Source organism: Zingiber officinale, chromosome 1A, assembly GCF_018446385.1.
Source record: "Zingiber officinale cultivar Zhangliang chromosome 1A, Zo_v1.1, whole genome shotgun sequence".
Classification (NCBI taxonomy): domain Eukaryota; kingdom Viridiplantae; phylum Streptophyta; class Magnoliopsida; order Zingiberales; family Zingiberaceae; genus Zingiber; species Zingiber officinale.
Genome location: NC_055987.1, coordinates 174596331 through 174610429, shown reverse-complemented (window position 1 = coordinate 174610429; position 14099 = coordinate 174596331). Strand labels below are relative to the sequence as shown.

Genomic DNA, 14099 nt, shown 5'->3' with positions numbered 1-14099 from the left:
ATGAGTGAATTCTAAGTAGAAGTTCATATAAGTCTAACTCAATTAGATGCTTAATAGTGATGAAGTCCCGTAGGAGTGAACTTCAAGCATTGAAAATCTTAACAAGTCAAATTGACATGAGAATGGACAAGTGAAACTCTTGATAGGTCAAAGTCAATTAAACACTAGGTAATGGATGAAGCCTCAAAGGAAAGGAGGTTTCTAGACAAGAGAAGTCCTATATGTTGAGGTTAATTAGATGTTAGGTAAAGAAAAGTCTTGATAAGTTGAGGTTAACTTGTACTAGATAGATTAGGAAGTTCCATAGACATGAGGTCTCTTGGCACCACATAGATTCAACCTTAGAGTGATGAAATCAAAGTTCTACTCAAGTGAAAAGTAGAGTAATTGACTCATAAACTTGAAACTAAGAAATTATGATTTGGTCATATTTAAGGATTGGAGAAGTCAACTAACGAGGATAGCAATCGGCTTAGGTTGAAATGTCAACAAATAGAATATTTCCATTTAGAATTAGTTGACTAGTGCATTGGCAGTTAACCAGTAATGGTAAGAAGTTAACTAATGGTACAAGTGGAAGTCTAGAAAGAGTCGTTATTATTGTCAAGACTCTAATTCTCAATTGTTATAGTGGTCCAATCGACCAATGGTTTAGGGTTTAGGGTTTAGGATACCAATGGTGCACAATAGTTGACTACTTAGTGAAATACAACATTAATAGGAAACTTATAAATGGAGGAAGGCTTGGGATTTTGGCTAATGTTTGTGTTTTGGAGTACTACTGCATTCTTGAGCCTCCTTGAGTAATTCAAAGCAAAAGAAAGTAAGCAAAGCAAATATTTCATTGTTGTAACTTCCATTTCTTGTATTATTTTGTTGTTACTTATATTTTTGTATTCCTCTTGTATTGGAGCAATAGAGGTTGTATTTGGTTTCTCTGTCTCTAAAAGATATGTGAAAAGGAGAAAGTATGGAGGGTTTGTGGGAGTAATCCATCCTAAGGATCATAGTCATGGAGTAGGGGTCCAAGGGAAGATGACCAAAGCACATTATAATAGTTTGTGTTGTATTTGTGTTTGAGTTGGTTTTGTAGTTGTTGTTCTGCTGCGTCTTACATGAATGAAAGTGAGCATCTATTCAATCCCTCCTAACAAAATCATGAATCTAACATCTTCTCCATGAAGTGAAGTCTTCATCATATGATGGAGCTTTGCACACCGCTCTATCCATCACCTTGATGCTCTCGTGGTGGTTAGTTGTAGAAGAGTGAACCCACTTTAATATAGGTGTAAGGATTGTGGTGATGAATATGCTAGATGTGGGGGCGGTGAATAGCATGGAACCTATAATTGCGATTTGCAACAACTCTTGCTATTGATCTAGCATAATGTTACAAACATTACCATAACAAAAGCAAACTTAAACAATTACTAAAATATTTCTTAATATAGATAGTTCTCCAAACTCCTACTTCACGGTCCATGGTTTGTCCGTAAATCACTCTCAAAAAGTGCTGCTAATTGTCTCCTTCTTAGTCAATTACCAAAGGTGGAAAACCCTCTTACAAGAACAAGATTACAAGATGAGAAAGCACAAAGGCTTGTAATATGGTTTTTTCAACTATATATCACCAACCTTGAAGCATCCCTGAAGCCTTTGTTGTCGATCAATCAGCTAGTTTATACCATTACTTGATTACTTTGCTTGATCCTACTATTGTTGAGCTCGAACGACTCTTTTCTATTTTCCATCCTTGGCATCGGTTGATTGGAACCTTGCCATCAGTTGGCTAATGTGCCGCTAATCAATTGTTAACTCAACTAGTCACCCGAATAGAATATTTTGTTTATGGCCTCCTTATCCATAGTTGATTGTGAAATTGATTGTTACACTAGTTGACAGGTCCTAAACCTTGAACCTTTGGAATTTGGATTTTCAGTTCAACTACTGTTGGCCATTACCAATCTCGCTCATGAAATCTTACCATTCATGACTTTTTTCCCCTTAGCTACCTTTGAGCTAATTGGTCCCTTGGATGTACATGAGCCTTAGTTCCTCCACATGTCATTCTTCATGTCTTTTCCTATATAATCCGCCTTCATTGGTTGTCTTCATGACTTTTCTTTGATATCTTTGAACCTTGAACCACTGAGCTCCAATTTGGTTGTGCCAAGTTATTGCTCTAGAGTTGATTCAATCACCACCTTAGTGCCTTTCATTATGTGATCCTTCGAATGTTCTACACCATCCTTTAATCTTTATGGACCTCTAAGACACTCTAAGTCATGAGTTCTCCAAGCTCTATGTGTGTTCTTGCAAATCCCTACACAATCAAACACATATATCAACTCATAAGATAAAGAACTAATTTAAACCATTTACCTAAGCATTAAAACCAAAGGTTGCACCAAATTGTTTGAGGCACAATTACGGCAACAATCGTAAGCTTATCCATCAATGACTTTTAGCTTTAGTTGACTCAACCATGTTTACTCGTTCGGTACCTATAATAGTTAACTCAACTAGCTGATACAATAAGCTTATCTTGCCCAAAGGTTACATGAGTTGACTCAATTGACATTACAATCAAATTAGATAGAGATCAAGTCTAAGCTTGAGCAAAGGATTCTAGTTAACCATGAAATTGACTACGCATTCTAGTTCAATCTTTGATTTTTTTTTTTATTTACACCTTCTAATCCCTCACCACCATCCAAAATCAAGCTCATGCTTAGACTAATATACCAAAACTCATGTTCTCTTGTTGAAAGCTCTTTCGATCAAGCATATCTAACTTGAAATCATGAACCCAACAATTATAAGTCACTGTCACACTATCTTCGGTGTTGCAACTTTCCATCATCTAGGTCCTCAATTCCTTAAAAATTGCACCAATTGTACTTTGCTCCACATGTCATTTGTTAATTTCACTTATAAAGTCCATCTCTTACAATTCTTGTCAAAGCTATAAAATTACTAGCTCCAATCTCCCCATATTGCAATCTCTCATCTGAAAGTTGCATTTTTTGTCTTTTTTTTGCGACTTTCATTCAATCATCAAATAATTCTTGTGCTTTCAAAGAGTAAGGCGGCAAAGTAGATTGCCTTTTATCTAATATATTACCTCTAAAACTAAACGTCTATTCTACAACAACGATTGACAATAGACAAGCTAGAATTTCTTTAGCTATGATGGAGAGGATGAGAAAATTTTGAATCTTCTATGTCCAATACCGTAAAATATCAAAATCTAACTTGTTATTTGTTTCACTAAAATCAAAATAAGTTATAAAATAATTTTGAGGATCCTCATGGATGTTTCGTCTGCTTTCTTAATAAAAGTTGTACTTTTATAAATTTGAATTACCGCTACTAATATATTTTGGATATATTAGCTTCTAATCTATATTATAAACTATAATATTTATAAGTATTAAATAAATTATTTTTAGTATTTTTTATAATAACTGCGATAGGCCATCTTTCAGTTTGCTCACTTGTGGATTTATAAGTGCATCCGCATTATTGGGAACGTGTTACTTTTTGTTTGTTTTTACTTTTGATAGCTATCTTGTCCGATGAATTTGTCTGATCAGTATCATGCTTTATGTCATCCGATGCTTATTAATTTAGTTTTATGCTACTTGCAGTTCAACACTCAACATGTACTAGTCGTTCTATAACCCTAACAGTATGACAGTGCTTTGACTAAGTGACCTTTTTTGTGAGGGTGGATGCTTAATATTTGCACGAGATCTTATAGCTTATTAGTTTAACAGTTGCAGCCTACCTTTGCTGTAACTTCTAACTCATGTTGGTATTTTGTGGATCAAGACTAGGTGATCCGTGTACATTATATAACATGTATGCTACGTAAGGTATTATATATTGAAGGAAAAAAGGAATGAGAAGGTGGGAAGAGAATTGTTTACATGGATTGCAGTTCCATGGTGTTCATAAATAAATACATAAATATCAAATGCTTCCTTCTGTGTTCATGCTTTGTAGAATCATAAACTTGGTGTATGGTGTTTATAATTAAAATTGCCTATTGTTTTTTTATTAACTCATTAGTTTTGTTATGTGGATGCTATGATGGTAAGTGTAAGATTGAGTCTGGTAGTGTAGAAGGAAATGAATAATGTAGAACAGGACATAAAGTTAGATAAATAAATTGAGAATAATCCAAGATTGACACATCTACAAATAATGGAAATTCGAGTTAGTGCATTTGCAAATAAATTTTAAATTTGATGTTATCCTTTGATAATTTAAAAATTAACACATTTTCTCTTTTAGTGTAGAATTTAGTGTTTTTTTTACTTTCTCATTTGTTGAGTTGACATATAAAAGTGGTCTAGAGTCCTTGTAGTCATTATCTTTAAATCAATTATAATTTTTCCAGTTCATTTTGTCTATGTAAGAAGTGCTTTGTGTGTATGCTACATCAAGTGATATCAAAGCCAAAATCTAGCTTGGCTCGATTGTATACTTGCTTCAATTTATTCCTTCCCTTCTCATCATTGCCACTCGCTTCCCTCCTCCGCCTTCCCCAACATCTCCATTTGCTACCTCCTTATCTTTCTCCTGACTAAGAAGAGAAGTTGATTGCTAATTTTCCCCTTTTCCTTCTACTGTCCATTCCCTCTTACTCATTGTGAAGATGCTTCCCATTGTTTCTCAGATTAGTCAGCCCGATACCTCCTGCTTCCCACACTACTGGTGCGTTTATAATTGGCAGAACCCTAACTACTGCTACCTACAGCTTGTTCCATTACCACCATTGCTCTCAGCATGTCAGCAACTACAACCACCATTCTTTCTTTGGATGCCATGACCCCCTCTCTTGCCAACAAAGGACAACCTCTTATGTTCCTATGATAAATGCAATCTACTGCTGCAAACTCTCCTGCCAGCCCACCACCACTAGATTTGCCCTGTCATCAACGCCCTTGAGTTAATACTGCTCCAAACTAATGCCTTTTTTGTTGCTTCTAGTATGGCCACAACCACCAATGTCACCTTCTCATCTCTTTTGAGTCAAAAGGTCTTATATTGTTGGGCTTCTTGATGCTACTCTTGCCCCATTCAATTAGTTGTTGTGCCCACTTACCTTCAACGTGTCCCACATGTTGCCGCATCATTCCATATGCTTCCATTTGGTTAAGCAAGTCGGTCATCACTTTGTTAAACATTTTCATTTTAGTCTAGAAAATATTTAAATTTAAAGTTTCATGATAGCCCTTTGAAAAATAGGGGTTCCTTACAACAACAAAACAAAAATAGCAGAGATAAAAAAAGTCGTCATTTTGCTGCAATAGTAGCAAAAGATCCTTTATTGGATTGCATCTAGGGATCCATTTGACATGTAATGGAGATTTAACTTGTGCATAGATTTCATAACACATTTTGTTTCAGAAAAGCTCACATTGACCTAACAATATTAATATATCTCTAAAAGTTAGTATTCTAATTTAATTATTACATAATTTTTGCCCATTGTTTGTTTTCCTTACATTACATTGATCTCTGCCTTGTCATCACCTTTATCTAGTTCCTCACCTCTTTTTGTAATTTATTATGTATCTCAGTTGTATAATTCTATTTGCTTGTCAAACTTTTACACTGAGAAATCTCACCATCAGAGAAATAGACACTAGGTGTGAGCTTTGAAAGACAAACTATGATCTAGCGTGAAAAACGTAGAATAGGTTAGGGATTATATTGCTAGCGTAATCGACAAATTGGTAAAGGATAAGAGTCTCGAGCGGACTATACCTCACATGTAGCTCAATAATTACCTAGGTATCATTCACATCAAGATCATTATTGTCTTCAATAAAGAGAATGGCAATCTCTTAGGAAAATAGAAAACCTCAACTCTAACATTTGATGCTACAATTATCATGCCAAGGGCCGCGTGATATAACAACTCTGAGGATGAAGTAACATATTTGATGCTACAATTATCATGCCAAAGGCCGCGTGATATAACAACTCTGAGGATGAAGTAACATACTTTCCAACTTTGAGTAGTGATGCATAAGTCAAACCCCGCCCCTTTATAAGAACCACGAGCTTGAGAGAGCTGAATAAAAAATTATAACACTTAATGTAGTGCGTTGTATTCTTTCCACGCTTGCATCAAATGATAAATGGAAAGACACTAGCATCTTCGATGCATATGCGAAGTGCCGAAGGAAGGCATGAAAAATTGTCATTGATAGTAAGAGTTAGATGAATGTAGTTTCCATATAGAGCTTTTTTAGAATTTAGGCCACACCTGCACTACACTCATGCTTGTATAATGTGTATATGTGATTAGATTTTCCTTTTAGTTAGTCAAAGATATTTGGTTTCTATCGAGATATCTATAGAAGGACAAAATATGGTGTCATGTCCTTCCCATGAGCATATCCCATGTCATCATTGGTTAGCCCATGGCGATCTCAATGCTACTACAAAAAAGGAAAGCCTACTTCTTATGCACAATGGCTAGAATAGTATATTGCACTGACGAAGCCTAGCAAGCTTGAGTCAGTGTAAAGCACTGACTAAACAAGTTCAACCCTCAAACACCTCACATAATCTCAATTTAAAGAAAGAAAGGAGTCAGGAGTGATAGTAGCATTAGTGACCCAAGATCTCAGAGGTGACCTTTCTTACCAAGGGGCCTTCCCTTTAGGTCAATGGAAGTTTAGACGAGTTGTAGGACACAACTTGTGAAGAATTACTCAATGAACTCTCGTCTATGCATACGATCTAGCATGCCATAGATCTTATCCTAGGGTTTATATTGTTTAACCTTCTACACTATCATATAAAGCCTTGAAGTGTGTGAAATTGAATAAGCAAGTTGAGGGACTTACAAAAACATTTTATTAAGGAAAACATGGTTTCTTGTGTTGCCCTTGCTTTACTAACCTCAAAAAGGATAACTTTTGAAAAACATGTGTTGATAATTGTATTATCAACAAGATGAATATAAGTTTCCCATACCTAGGCTTAACGAAATGCTTGACTTGATGGTAGAAATTCGGTTCTTCAAGGTCAACTCTCATAGAATACCACCAAATTAAGATTACGATTAGAGATGGATGGTGTTGACACAGGGACATATGTTTTAACTATTATTTTCTATTTAGTTGTCTAGTAAGGATATTTTTGTAATTGTCTTATATCTCAACTTAATTATAAATAAGAGATAATTGGAATAGGGAATTGTGCCTTTTTTCCTTAAAAACTTATGTCTACTTTTATACGATATCAAAGTAGCCTCTAGTCATCTTTCCAAACCCTAGTTATCATCCATACCGTAGTCGTCTTGTGTCAGCCATTGAAGGGCACAAACTTTTAAATTATCCCTCTAAAAATATTTGGGCGTGTTTGTTTTGTGCATAAACATATTAGCGGAATACTTGATCCTAGAGCTTTGAAATGTGATTTTGTTGGGTATTCTAATACTATAAATATATATAAATGTTATCGCCCACCCATTAGAATGTTTATGTGAGTATGGATGGAATTTCTTGAGAGGTTGAAGCATATTTTCCTTGTATTTTTTTGGGAAGAATAAACACATGGAAGAGAAGAGGCGACTCAAGCTATTCTTGAGTTCCCTATATATGGTGGTCAACCGGAGTATGAAAGTGATGATAAAATTTCAGACAGAGATCAAGGTCAAACTAATGTGGCAATTGGGAGATTGGATAGGCCTCATTTGCTACGATATGATAATGTCATGAATCCATGTGGCCAAACATTAAACTCGGGCTCAATCCCCCAGTGGAACTAAGCCACCTTCCTTTTACTCATGATTTATCTGCTAAAACACCTTCCCATAATTCTTGACCTTCATCTTCCGATACTTGTTAAGAATCTTATCTCTCTCTTTATCTCTAACTTTGTTTCTTATGACTCACTGTCTCCTTGTAGAGTGTTTTTTTATCTTCCTTGCATTCTATCTCTAATCCACATAGGTGAAGGAGCTATAAATGATCCTAGATGGAAAGATGCCATAGTGAAAGAGATGAAATGAAAGTCAGTCAAAAATGGAACTTTGGGAGCTTGTTGACCTACCTTTGGGCAAAAAGCTAGTAGTAGGATGTGGTTATTCAGAGTGAAGCATATGGTAAAGAGTCAAGCATAAGGCAAATGATTCTATTGAGAGGCTTAAGGCTAGGTTGGTAGCAAAGGATTTCGCTCAGACCTATGGAATCAATTATCAAAGAACTTTTGCACTCGTTGTCAAGATGAATTGAATAAGATTTCTCTTATCTTGTACTGCTAATCTTAGAGGAGACCTATACCACTTTGATGTAAAAAATGTCTTCCTACATGGTGTGTTAGAGGAGGAACTTTATATGGAAATCCCACTTGTTTTTTTTGTCAATAAAGTAAAGGCAAGGTCTGTCACTTAAAAAAGGCTGTATATGGTTTGAAACTGTCACCTTGACCTCAGGGGTTGGTTAGACTGATTCAGTAAAGCAATGATCACTTTTGGCTACAAGAAAATTAATGCAGATCATACTATGTATATCAAATATCTCAATGGTAAGATGTATATGCTGACGATATAGTGACGACAAGTGACATTCAAGAAGAAATGACTAGACTGAAAAAACATTTGGCTATTGAATTTAAGATTAGAGATTTGGGTCAAATAAGACATTTTCTTTGGATAAAAGTTGCTCAACTAGGAAAAAAACATTTATTTCCGAAAGAAAATATATCCTCGACTTACTAAACCTGCATATACTCTCATTGAAGTCAATCATAAACTAAAAAAAAATATTGGAGAAACAAATTCAGTCGATTTCTTTTATGAGGGTGATAGATCAAGTTCGGAAGCCTTTTTTTCCTGTGTGACAACAGTATTCTAAGGTTTGTTCATTGTGCATTCAGTATGGTACATCACTATATATGATGTGGGCAGACAACTAGTGGGATTAGATTTCCCATGTCGTTGGGCCGGTTGGAGGGAAGTGGAGTCATATAGATACACATTTAAAGAGATAGTTATGGGTGATGAATGATGAGCAATGTAGTATGTGTGTACAAAGCGACGAGATAAGGTAGGGGAAGACTATAACAGAGACAAGAGAGAATTGAGTGCATTTATTAGTGTCTAATTTCTTTCCTATCATTGTGACATTTTATAGAGAAATTTTGCCATTCGATCTTAACAAAATTCTGATTGCTGATTTGTTCCATTATTGAGTTTTTATTTTTGGATTTGCTCATCTTACCAATTCCCAATTTGTTGGGTCCTCAACTGATTCAAAGCTCATATGCCACCTCATAAAAATTATGCTCATTCTCAACCATGTGGTTTAGCTTCTCATCTAGCACTTGGCCTATTCCTTCCATGAGTCTTTTGTTTAGTGTTAATCCTCCTAGCTCTCAAGTAGGTGTTCAAGCTCTTTTGTTGCTGCATTCCTTTGATTATTCATGTTGTATTTCTTTAAAGGTTGTTAACTTCGTCTTACTTGCAATTTGACTTGTCTTGTTTAGTGAATTCCAGTCTTATGGTATTGACATCTAATAGGATGAGATTCTACCTGCTAAACTATTCAGTTCCTAGTATATAATCAAATTTTGTTAATGGAATAGTAGGCCTTAGACCTTGGTTTTTACTAGTAGGTACTTCAATAGAGCCTTGAGCCTTAGTTGCTCCCCATGAATGATAGTGTGTAATTTGATGGTGGTCAGAACTTCTATTGTTGGAATTTGTGTGACTTTATGGATGACAGACAATCAGCCAGTGTTCAAGAGGTTCTTATACTTTTTTGGTTTCATCAACTCCGTCTAGAATTAACAAGCACTTGCTCTTCTAGCTATTTGAGAATAGTTTCTGAAACTGAAGCACAGACCCTTAACATGTCTTCTATCTATTTGGTAAGTGTTGGTAAGTGTAGGTGGTGAGGTTGTGGATTGGACTGTGATTATAGTTGTGGATCCCTGGGCGCCTATGATTTCTAATTTCAGAGGCACACTAGACAGCCAAATTCCTCAGATCACGTTAGCAATGTTTTGCCTTCATTTACTCTTGTTGGTGACGTAAAAGTCTAATGATAAAGAAGCCTACCTCCTGGTTTGCCATCAATGGTTCAATGTAAGCAATAAGGCTTTAAAACTTGCATAGGTATTTGTTGAGTGTGAGCTCTTGTTGGAGCTTGTTCAATTTTTGGAATTCCTATCCCTATCCATTGGTTTGAAATAGTTGCCAGTGGCAATGGTTCTTAACTTGTGCCTGTGATAGTTCAAATAAATCTTTTTCAAATTTCAAAAATTATACATGTGCATCTGCTTCTAGGTGGTTGGAGGCAATATTTATCTTTTCAACCTTTTGGATCCTTTGATGTTTAAATAAGTGGTCACACCTTGATGGCCTGGGCCTTCTACTCCATAATTAAAGTCGAACCTTCTAGCTCAGAATTGTGCACCTACCATTGGAATGCTCATAAGGGGAGAAATCCCTAGGATAAGTTTTCCTGACCTTGGGTTGCTCACTCAATCTTAGTTTACCATTGTCCTTCCAGGACTTTTGATCCACATGGGGTCATTCTAGTTGTCCTATGCTTAATCTGTGTGGTACACATGGTGATACATTCTTCCAATTCTGATGCATTTCACCCCTTTTATGGTATATTTTTCCTTGACATTCTTCATGAACTTCATCATTCATGGTTGGCTTTTGTGGGAAATATAATTTTATAACCATATATGTTTCTAAAAATTAGGCCGAAATTATTTCATAAATTATAGGATTATGATTATGATTTCGTAAATTATGGGATATAACAACATAGCTACTTTTCAAGCTTTATTAGTATAATTAGTTTTTATTAGGAAAGTTGTTTATTTTATGAAGAATAAGTCATCCTAATCTATAGAAGGTTAGAATCCTTTCTATTCGATAAGTTTTGAGTGAATACAATTTTTAATTTTCGACGGCTTTGATTAGCCAACCCCACCAAGTGGGATAAGACTTGGTTGTTGTTGTCAGCTTTGATTCCACCAATGTTTATTCTTTGATTCCACCAATGTTTATTCATGAATGTTGAATCAGGTCCAGAGATGATGTGGAAACAGAACTGGTAGTTTATCTTCGTCTGGATTTCCTGTTGTCTGGTTGGTCTAGTGGAAGGGGAAGTCATAGACAGATTTATTGCATCTAACGGCAATGGGCAATAGACAAGCACTGAGAGAAATAGAGTTGCAGGCGATGAGTTGAGATGGGTGATGACAGTGCAGTGACCCACAGAACACTCTCACATACCCACTTATTTAGGAATAGCAACGGGAAGATAGAGAAGGGGCATAGCAAGAAGAGAAGTAAATGTTCTTTTGGGCTCTTTGTAGTGGTACATCATGGCATTTTATAGGGAAAACTTACAATTGTGTCTCATTGAAATTATAGTTACTCTGATTCTCTTTCATGGTTGAGTTCTTCAGATTAGTTCATCCTGTTGAGTCCTTGTTACTGATTGGTCAGGTCCTTTGCTGATACAAAGCTCATATCAGTAGATATAATATTTTGTGAAAAATAAGATGACATTATTACAGAAATGATTTAATGGAGTATCTGGTTTCGTACAATTATTGATGCCTTCAAATAACAATTGCATGTAGATACAAATGACATTTGTGAATTATTTAATTGCATGCAAATACAAGTACTATTTGAATGGATATGCAAGGGCATCCCTTTTTTAAATGAAAAGAAGTAAATGTTCTTTTGGGCTCTTTGTAGTGGTACATCATGGCATTTTATAGGGAAAACTTACAATTGTGTCTCATTGAAATTATAGTTACTCTGATTCTCTTTCATGGTCGAGTTCTTCAGATTAGTTCATCCTGTTGAGTCCTTGTTACTGATTGGTCAGGTCCTTTGCTGATACAAAGCTCATATCAGTAGATATAATATTTTGTGAAAAATAAGATGACATTATTACAGAAATGATTTAATGGAGTATCTGGTTTCGTACAATTATTGATGCCTTCAAATAACAATTGCATGCAGATACAAATGACATTTGTGGCATGATAAGGTTGCTTCTCTAATACTAATTTTGCATTTAGTAGGCTTAACCTAAATTTATTATATTTTGTTAATATCATTTACTTAAATATATTTTAAAATTTACTTAAATTTATTGTATTTTGTTAATTATATTAAACTAAATAAAATTACATGGGGTAGAAATACATTACTTTTTCTATATATATTTTTAGAATAATGATATATTTTAACATTTTTATTCTGACAGACTGAAATATGCCATGTAGCCACTTTGTGAGAAGTTGCATATACAATTTCTTAAGGTTACAAATGAGATTATATACTGTCTGAAATTAAGCCAATACTGTCTCTTATTCTCTTGTTTGTGTTTATTGTGTTGCTTTATCTAACAACCTTTTATGTCTGAAACTACTTGTGCTTTTGTACCAAGATGCGCAATGATGGGATTAATCTGTCATTGATCACCAAGTTTTAGTCTCATGGAATTTGATCTTATGTTGCATATCTCTCCTGTCATTCTGTTGCTTGATTATTTTCTTACACTGATGCGCAATGATGGGATTAATCTGTCATTGATCACCAAGTTTTAGTCTCATGGAATTTGATCTTATGTTGCATATCTCTCCTGTCATTCTGTTGCTTGATTATTTTCTTACACTGAAAAAAACTCACGTCTTGCAGGTCAAGAAATTAACTAACAGCGTAGAATTCATTTTGGATACACTGCAATTGTCGACTGTAGTAGAAATGCAGGTATCTTCTACTGAAACCTCAGCTTATATGATGCTTTCTAGAAGTTAACAATATAAACCTCTGAATACTTTTCAATCATTTTTGATGCTTATGATGAAATATTCAATTTTGATCATGACGCCATTACCTTCTCAAACAATATATTTTCTACTTGGTTGCCGGTGGAAAACTTTCGTTTAGCCGGGCTGGCCACCTTAAGTATTTGTCTGATTGTAAGAGATGTATACCTAGATTACTTTAAAAAAAGAAATCCTACTTGATAAGAAACTGAAGATTATTCTCCTAGAGGTGTTTTTTGTTTGCAAGCATATTACCTTACGTAGTTACTATTTTTCATCTGTTCTAATACATGCTTATCTTAGGGTGACAAAATAAGGAAGCGTCATGATTGGATGAATTGGATTTTGCCACCAAGTGAGTCCCAGTTTGGTAATGCTGATAGTCAATCTTCAGCATTGCCAAACATTGATAATCTTGCAGCCCGTTACCAGAACAGCATGAGGATCTCAAATCGTAGTGAGATTTTATTTAGCAGATCTGCATCGGGGAATTTGAATAATCAGATACTAGTGACAGCAAATCATAACTGGGATGAGAATGGACAAGTCCTTCCTCTCACAGATTCAGATCAGATCGCATCTGGACGAAGCCTACTGAGGAACGACACATTTTGAAGTACACTCTTCGTTCAAACAATGAGTATGGTTTGCCATGCCAGGACTTTTATGACTGAAAAATAAGAAAAATTCCATAGAACGAGGAATTTGAATAGCAAAAGTAAACAAGATACGAGCAATACAAGCTATAATTATGAGGTTCTTTGGTGAACAGGTGTTGCCACTGCTGGCGGTCTTTGGTCATTAGCACATTCTTAAGTTTCCTCGTTCTATTTTTTTTTTTTTTTGGGTTCAAACCTTTTCATCTTTTACTTTTTAAGGGCCTGAATTGGTTTCAGTTGTGTTCCGAGGGGATGGAACCGGTCGCTCCAAACTAGACTTTCAGTTTAATATTTCGTATCTGTCTATACTCTTTCATCACGTAGAAACATGCTGCATATTATGTTTCTTCTTCTTTTATTATTATTATTTTATTTATGGCTGTCGATTGTGGTATACAACAGTTGTATGTGATGGATCTGTTTTAATAAATATCTCGACTCAATCAAATTTTAGATGCATTGACCTGAGTTCGTGCACTCAGATATCAGGTGCATGTTTACCGTGCTTCAATCATTCTCGTTAGTATAGTTTTCGTTTTTGAACCACCGGACCAAACTTGCACCTGTTACATTTAGTTTATGGAATCAACAAAATAAAATAGA

The 14099-nt window shown here is 35.2% G+C and overlaps 1 long non-coding RNA gene across 1 annotated transcript; it reads left to right on the top strand.

The window, feature by feature from the left end:
- Positions 1-9072: 9072 nt before the first annotated feature.
- LOC122038459 lies at positions 9073-13876 on the top strand. Its single transcript, XR_006127873.1, has 2 exons — positions 9073-12778; positions 13141-13876. It is a non-coding gene; the product is annotated as an uncharacterized LOC122038459 (long non-coding RNA).
- Positions 13877-14099: the final 223 nt, after the last annotated feature.